The sequence below is a fragment of the Melitaea cinxia genome, chromosome 21 (assembly GCF_905220565.1).
Source record: "Melitaea cinxia chromosome 21, ilMelCinx1.1, whole genome shotgun sequence".
In the NCBI taxonomy this organism is placed as follows: Eukaryota; Metazoa; Arthropoda; class Insecta; order Lepidoptera; family Nymphalidae; genus Melitaea; species Melitaea cinxia.
In genome coordinates, this window is record NC_059414.1 from 11898315 (window position 1) to 11907547 (window position 9233).

A 9233-nucleotide genomic window follows, 5' to 3' on the forward strand; every position below is an offset into this window, starting at 1 on the left:
CTTCATTTTGACCCAGTTCAAAAGATCGGATTTCATTTAGACTTAGTAGACTTATCAAGGACCGATGACAGTAAACTAATTTGATAACATTATTCCATTATCCTCATTAGGATTGTCAGGAATAAATGATTTTTCTTTTTTAGATTGGTTTATTTATTTAATCGTGTTTTTAGTGTTTTTGAACTAAATATTATTTATTATTGAATTGTTGTCTTAGTGAAAAAAAATATTTAAAATAAAAATTATATTATTTTCAATTATTAATTATGTATACATAATAGTAATGTAACATGAGTACATAAGGAATTAAACCTTTAAAACAATTTTTATACTTATTTTGTTTTAATTGTTTATTATACCGAACCCATTTGTTTTATTATACAAAGGTCAACACGTGTTTTAGGAATCAATGTGTGTGGTACACTTTGATGTTATATTGTTTATGTTTTTAAATTCCTTAACAAAAAAAATACGTTTATTTGACTCTTCGGTTGATACTGGCCGTAGAGAAACTCTGTAGCGACGACCCGAAGAGGGTAGCTGGTAGTGACTGGATGGAGAAAACGGGAGATCGGGGTCTTGTGGCTTACCCTGGGTAGGCTTACGTCCATACTGTGATAGGAACTGAAAATTTTAAATTGAAAATTGAAATATTTGAAATTGAAAATTGGCATTTGCGTAGGTTGTTGCGGGTTTGATCCCCGCACATGACAAACATTTTATTGGCCATACAGGTGTTTGCCGTGGTCTGGATGTTATCATGGACACTTGATAGCGATTGTTACTCATAGTAGAGAATATGCGGATGCCAACCCGCATCGGAGCAGCGTGGTGGATTAAGCTCTAATGCTTCTTCTACATGGGGAAAGAGGCTCATGCCCAGAAAGGGGATATTACAGGCTGAAGCGAAATAAATATTTAACAACATAATCAATGCGCAAGCGCATAACCCACACTCATACCGATGAAAAATTATTGTTTAAGCTTATTGTTGTTTGTTTTAAGCTTTTTTTTTCAGTTGTTAAAACTTACATTAGTCACAATAACACAAACACACAAATACTACAATTGATAAAGTATTGCTAATCTTTAAAGCTATAGTCAATAGTAGCCATAAAGGAATAAAGCCTCCTTTTGTACCTTATTGATTTCGCTTTTAATATGCATAATCTGTAGAACACAATAAACAAAAGAAGATTTTTTATCTGTGATTTCAATAAAAAAAGTACTTGTGTCAAAATATTAAAGTCATTCTAATCACGAAAAACTCAATGTAACACAATGCGTTGAATTTTAATTATTTGAGTTTTTCTGGTGAGAGTTAACCACAAAAAAAAACTACTTTTTATATGGTACTTCAAAATTATATTGAGAATGTAACCTTAAAGTTACCGATCAATGTGTTTAGTATCTTCTCTTCGTCTACGTAACATTGTTGGAATCATCTGTGTTATCTTGACACTGGTGATAGCCATTAATACAATTGATTATACTAATGTATTTTTTTATATATGTTTATCCTTGAATGAATAAACCAACTCCGTAGCATTCGCAGTTAGGAAAGTTCGACAACTGACCGACGTTGTTACTGCGCGTTTAATATATTTTAGCTTTTTCCACAATGTTTTGTCTTATGCTCTATTACTGTAGAGTAGTGCTACTAGAGTAGTGCAGATATTGACATTGTATTTATTTTGCAAAAATGGCTATTCGAGGGATTTACGATCTTGGAGCTCGAGTCACCCTGTGGGATGTTTTTCATATGGTAGACATATTAACAATTGCGTCACGATATACCTATTATAACAATGTTATGTATATTTGAAAAGAATATCGATTGTTTTGATATAAATAGTAATAATCGATAAATAATTCGAAGGTGCTTTTGAAGCATATTTGAATGAAGCTATTTTGGATTTGAATATTGATTTTATCACACACATCACTACTTTTAATATTTCTTTAATATCACACCCAGACTCGGAGCAGGTCACTGCACTGCGTCACCGCACCAGTAAATATAATACGCAATTAATTCTTTAACACGAATAAGTTATTAAAGTAGTGCCAATATCATACACACACACATATATATTTACACGTTACAATATTACAATACATAATATTAATTCAAACACAACTCCGACACGACTTGACAATTTACGACAAATTAATTTTAATTTCGAGTAAGCCATTGTTTTGTTATTTAATTGATCTGTCTAAATATGGTCGAATAGATTTACAGCTGTTCCGTAATATTTCGAGCATTGTTCCGTAAATAGAATTCTTAATCACAAATATTAATAAATAGGCAATATAGAATAACTTGCGGGCTTCGAAACTTCGCACCCCCATTTTTTTTTTTGTCATTTAAACGATACTTCTCTAACTTTCTTATATACAGACCTTCTCCTAGCTGAGTAATGAACAAAAAAAAAAAACTAAATTGGCTCTGACGTGTTTATGTGCGTTCATTTCGGTGTTTTTTTTGAACAATTTTACAGTTCGTTGATAAAATATTGTTTATCTATCACGTCACATTATTAAATATTTTATTAATGTTTAAAAAATTAATCCTTAAGCAACGCAAAATCTACATACGTATAATAGGTAGGAAAGTCAAAACTGTACATTGAATATTTTTTAAAAGAATACTTGGGGTGTGATATACAATCGATACCGAAGCAAAAATATAGTTTTTAGAATTTTTGTCTGTTTATCTGTATGTATGTCCGGGATAAACTTAAAAAGTACTGCACGAATTTACTTCAAATTTGGCACGAACATTATCAAGAAGTCGGGTCAACATATAGGCTACATATAATCACGCTATCACCTACAAGGAACGAGCAGTGAACTTTTATTTCTTCAACGCATTCTGTAACAACGTGTAATCTAACGACGCATATTTGAATATTATTGTTATTTTGTTAATAATCATGCTAAAAGCTAGCTTCACACTATAAATAAAGACATTCTGTAGTATATTTAATATCAGCATTGCACCCGTGCGAAGCCGGGGCGGGTCGCTAGTAATAATTAAAGTTGTTTTTCGAGAACCTTAATTTTCTCTCTAAAGCTATTGCATCTCATTACGATTCAGCGTGTAACATCCCACTGCTGGACATAGGCCTTTTTCTCCACATTGGAGAAGGATCGGAGCTTAATCCACAACACTGCTACAATATTTATACTACTATATACGTAAATACATATACATATTACTTAATATCTTACAAACAATGTCATGGACATAGTCAAGCTTATAAAGCAATCAAGAACATTATTTTGCTATTATCATATCAAGTATTTACGGTTAGTCTACTAAAGTGTCATATTCACATATTTATATTCAAAGTTAATTTTTTCCAAGGGCGATGCAATTAAAATAATTGTCATAATTGTACACGCGCTTTGACATAACTACATCTCGTCAGGGTTTGTTTTATTTTATAATTATGATAAATAAATTATTAATATATCGGTATAATTACGTAAATCATTATTATTTAATAATTTATAAATTTAATTTTAAGTTACTTTATTTTAGTATTCTTGCTTACTATAAGGGTGGTAAACAAGGTTATGATCTGCTTGGTAAGCTGGTACCGTTACTTTTTTTGTACAACTAGGTCGACAAACAAGCGTACGGTGCACCTGATGGTAAGCAATTATCGTAGCTTATAGACGTCTGCAACACAAGAGCATCACAAAGCGCATGGTCACCTTACTCACAACAGGAACGAACGCCTGCCAAAATAGAAGAATTGCAAGCGCATTACCGACTCCCCCTCCAATCCTGAAACAAAATATTCACGAAAAAATAATTACGTTTATTCTCAAATAATAATAAAAAAAAAACACTTTAAATGCGTATCATTAGGAATAGCTCAATAAATACTCGTCAAATCTCGTTTAAATGTGGAAATGGGTCCACAAGACAAGCGACACTTTCGAACAAAAAAAAAACAGTCATCAAAATCGATACATCCAGTAAACAAATATGAGTTAACTTTTTAACTTAAAAAATCTTCGTTATTACTGTAAGAAATTCTCCGTTCCAGCTAATGATATGTAAACAACACATTGATAGCGGTATAGGATATACCCTAGGTCAAACTGCGGCCATATTTTGTTCACACGCAACATATAACGCCGATAATAATTAATAAAATATTAAATTTACGGTATAAAAGTCAACAATTATTATTTATGTTTATAATAAAAACAGTTAATTATAATAACACAAAACACGCCGCTCGGTTCCACATAGCACGACGGCAAAGATTATTGCTTAGTACTTAGACGTCGTAGTAACCTAAGAGTTATTTATTGGAAGAATATTAATAATATTTTGTTAGGTTTTATTACTAAGTAATGTGGTAAGTATGTGGCATATTGGCAGTCTTTTAACGAAAATTTACTGAGTGTGATTTTAAGTTCCTAATCATATTTTGTGAAACTTATGGGTAGTTTAGATATCTAAGTACTGCAATTTTAATAGTGTTTCAGTAATCAATCAAAATTATGTAATTTTGTGAAAATAAATTTTGAGCGACGTCGATCGTTACGACATCGGAAAATCATTACGGTGCGTTGAAATAATATTCACTTATTATAACTGTTTTTTATATATTATGGGCTTACTCTTGACCCCAATCTGCTATAGTATAATAGCTCTAGAGCAGAGAAGAGTTCGAAGATGGAGCGGGCTCGCCCAGAAGAAGCTCACTCGCGCTTTTTTTCGGGTTGTATGAACTCGGAACAGATACAGATGTGATAAAGACCTAAATATACAACTTTATTTTACAAGCATTTATTTAAAACTCTTATAATATTTGATTCAAGTCTTTTTTGTGCTAAACATCCCACATATTGAAGCTACAACCTAGACCCTCTAGTAAATATCACAATCAAACATTCATTAACATTTATATTTCATATAAACATACGTCACATTATCCTCGTAAACATTAAACCTCAAAACAAGTAAAGTCATGTGAAATATCAACTTATACGGGTACAATGTATCGACAACCCAAAGTACCTTACAATCACCGAGTAGCTACCAAAAATCTTCCCACCGTATATAAATAAATCGCCTTGCATGTAATTATACCACGAAAATAATTGATGAATCGATAACTCAAGACTCTTCACAAAAATGATAATAACACAAACAAAAGTAGATCATAATTGAGCGTAATAAGATCGTTATTTCGTTGAAGGCAAAATCATTACATTACAATATGTTGTTACATCTAATAATAAGATTTAAGTATTAAGTAGTCAAGACGTTATTTTCTTGAATTAGAATCAGAAGTGGTCGATACAATGATACTTCGAGTGCTTGGGACTATTTCCCATGCTGACTGAAATAGATGTATTATTATGATTTGTGTTTATAGCAATTGCAAACGACATGGCACCTGTGAATAGATTAAATATCAGACAACAACAAACAACAAGCGTGGTGAAAATCGCATTATAGATATGAATAATAATAGTCATTGTGGCAACGAAAGTTTAGTCACTTGATCTTCACTTGATGAGATGCCTTATTATTATAAGACAAATCAATATCCGAAATCTCACTACAATACATTTTGATTCAGTCACAATATGAACTGAAGAGAATGAAAAACATCCCACGGCTGGGAAAAAAATCTTGTATCTTGTATACGCTATAACTAAACCAAGAAGTAACTGTGAGTTGCTACGTTTGGTATGGTAAGAAGATCTCTTACTTCTCCCCCTCTAATGGATAAGATTCTCTTTCTTCTGTTCACTTTCTAGCCTTAGATAGTTTATTAGTCAGAAAAACTATACGCTATAAATCTTTACGCTATGATATTTCTATTACAAAAGAGCGGGGAAGTAAACCAATACGTTAATGAAATCATTCTGATCATCTTCTAATGTCATATTAATTCGTTATTCCTTCAGAAGACAAATTCAAGCGTGTGTTTCTGGTTTTTTGATACAAGAATCAGAAACACACTATATTCACACAAACGCCCTGACCAAGGCAAACATCTGTATGTTCTACACAAATAGTTATCAGAATCAAAAGCATTGACCACAGCACCAAACCATCGTCTAAAATCTTCAAAACAATCTTAAGTCAAATCCTAAGGAATTAATATGAATGGACGAAAATTCTAAGTCCGTTCCGGTGCATCTGCACGTAGCTTAAGTAACGTCATTACTTTTTATGTAATGACAGCCATTCAACTAAATTGACATCAATATGAGTAAAGTTCGCTCCGAAATAGCTCGGTAAAGCCAATGCAGCTCCGATAGACTTAATACTTCTTTTTAAATACTAATAATGGCAGAGACTCTGCTTTGAACGATAATGTCCGTGGTTTCAACGATATCTCCGAGTGAACTGGTTGAATTTTAAATACCGTTCTATGTGTTCTTTGTGATAATTTTTTTAAATAAAATGCACTCTAATAGATATTGACTCGGTTTTAGTTTTGTTTGTTTTGTTAATTAAAATAATATTAAGTTTAATTTTCTTTCATAATTTATGTTTTAATAAATGGTCATGTACATATATATAAAAAGGGATTTTTTTATATAACATGGGCGGCAAACAAGCGTACGGCTCACCTGATGGTAAGCTATTACCGTAGCTTATAGACATTTATAACACCAGAAGCATCGCAAGCGCGTTGCCGACCCTATCCCCAATTCCCCCCAGGAGCTCTGGTCATCTTACTCACCAAGAGGAACACAATACTGCTTGAAAGCAGTATAATTAAGCTGTGATCTTCTGTAAGGTCGAAGTACTATCCTAGTCGAGCCGCTCCATATTTTGAGCAGGAAATTTCCTGCTGTGACTTCAGCTAATCCACTTACTTTTAATATTAACATTTACAGTAAATCTAATTATTATGTAAGCAATAATTATCGAATTCCTACTACTTTTGCTTTGTATTTATAAGAAAAAACCTTTATATTTATGTAACACAATTTAGCATATTAATTTCAGTAGGTACTTAGACATTGTATATGGAAAAACTTACAAAAATCTAAATTACAATTTAAAAAACAAAACAAACCGTTAACAACTGATCGTTTCTCAAATAAATCTAATATGTATCCGTCTTAACTCAAATTACCTTTCAACAAAATACCTTTAAGTATAATTACACCCAAATTTATTAACTGTCCCGGTAGTATCTTAAGATCCTTCTAAAAAACACTCATTAATTTTGAAGCGTCGACTACCAGCAACATTACGTGTCGTGACTTATTCGTCTGTCTCGAATTAAGTTCTTTTTGTCAGGACTTTGTTATCCTCGACACACATTTTAAGAAAAGAAAAATAAAATTAGCTTTGTGTAAATATTTCTAAATAGGAAATTGTTTTGGAAATGTTATTCATTGAGACATTTGGACATCAGTAGGTTTTGATTGAGTCAAATAAATCGACCAATTAGCATACTTATGTAGTAATTAGTAATGAGTACTTATGGGTAGGAATAAAGAAACTATGGAGAGGTTAAGGATTAGAATACAAGAAGGAGATATAATATATTCCTTCTGATTCTATCACATACCAAATGGACCTATCATATATTTTTCACACCAATGATGTCCTGTGAAAGTAAGGAACTGTCCGGAGGCAAACGAAGAAATTGAACAACGTGCGGCAATGTTTATTTATATTTCTCAAATACACTTCTTTTTGTCCCTACTTTATTAATATTCATTTGTGTTTTTAGTTAAGATTAAGGTTTTTACTCGGCCCCCTCGTTCCATTGTACTATTTTTGGGGACACTCAGACACAATACATCATATGAACTGTTTTGTTAAGGACATTTGAAATATTTTTACCATTATTTACTATTTCATAATTGATTACAAAATATTAGAATCACTCGACAAGTTTCTATTTGATTTTAACAAGCACTCGAAATAGTACAATGGAGAATATTTTGGAAAGGGTTACACCTAAAAAAATAATTTATAATTTTAATTGATCGAAATATTTAAAAATGTAAACTTAAGCTGCATTAAGAACTGTAGCACCCTATGTGTAACACAAGGCTTTTGAAGAAACTACTGAAAGCGGATGTGACAAATTTTCTACTAGAACCGTTAAGTTTTTCTCATGATGTTTCCTTTCAAGCACGTGATGACACTTTTATCAATTTTATAACCTATATATTTATATTAAATATTAAAAATGTATATGATTACTATTTTACAATCGTTCAAAAGACGAACGTAACGCTGAAATTATTCAGACAGGACGTTAATAACAGAATTACTTAAATTACTAACTACTTAATATCAAAACAACAGCTTTATGACTCTCGCGCTATGATTCATATCGTGATTGCAACAATGAATGTCCGCAACAAGTGTCAAGTGTCATGATTCAAAAGTGATGAAAAAGCGACGTATTTCCAGTCTCATATAAAATTAATCGAGTGTCTAGCAATAAAGCTGACGAGCTGCAAGTCACGTAGGCATCGGTTCAATATCATCATTATATAGTAATAGCTGCCAATTAAAAATAATACAATACTTAATTTCTGAGCTGGAAAACTGATGTTGTTAGTGCTCAGTGAACTTTAATTACTGGAAATAAAAATTGGACATTATCTATCAGTGCGAGATCTTCCTTTGTTAGACTTGATTTAATATATAATGGAAAGTACCTGGGTGACCGAGCTTAGCTCGGTATTTTTAGTAAATCGTGTTTTTTGGAAATCATTATTTCACGCTTCATCATTGTTTATAAAATATGAAAAATATTTTTCAATTTTACATACATTATTAAATAAAAAATAACGAGCGCAATTAGAAAAAAAAAGAAAAAAAATATGATCGATCGAGGATTTGAACCATGGTCTTTTCGATCGCGACCGGTCGATTTCCTACATGAGCTATCACAACTTTACTGACAATTGCGAAATTTACCTTCGTATTCTAACGATATTTTTTTACTGTCTAAAACTGGGGTAAAACGATATTTCCTAAAAATAAATCCTAGCTAGATTTATTTATCTCCCCCGAAATTCCCTGCATACTAAATTTCATGAAAATCTTTGGAGCCGTTTCCGAGATTCAGATTATATATATACAAGAATTGCTCGTTTAATATAATAGAAATAGATAGGTACAGTATCTTTGGGTATAAATACATTTTTTTCCCAAGGGAATAAGATGACTATCAACAAACTAAAAAAAATATTTTGTTAGAAACAGTGTA

At 31.7% G+C, this 9233-nt stretch overlaps 1 long non-coding RNA gene across 1 annotated transcript; it reads right to left on the reverse strand.

Moving 5' to 3' along the window:
• Positions 1 to 229: 229 nt before the first annotated feature.
• On the reverse strand, positions 230 to 2031 carry LOC123664165. Its single transcript, XR_006744787.1, has 2 exons — positions 1975 to 2031; positions 230 to 624 (listed from the first exon to the last, which is right to left on the reverse strand). It is a non-coding gene; the product is annotated as an uncharacterized LOC123664165 (long non-coding RNA).
• Between the last annotated feature and the right edge of the window lie 7202 nt (positions 2032 to 9233).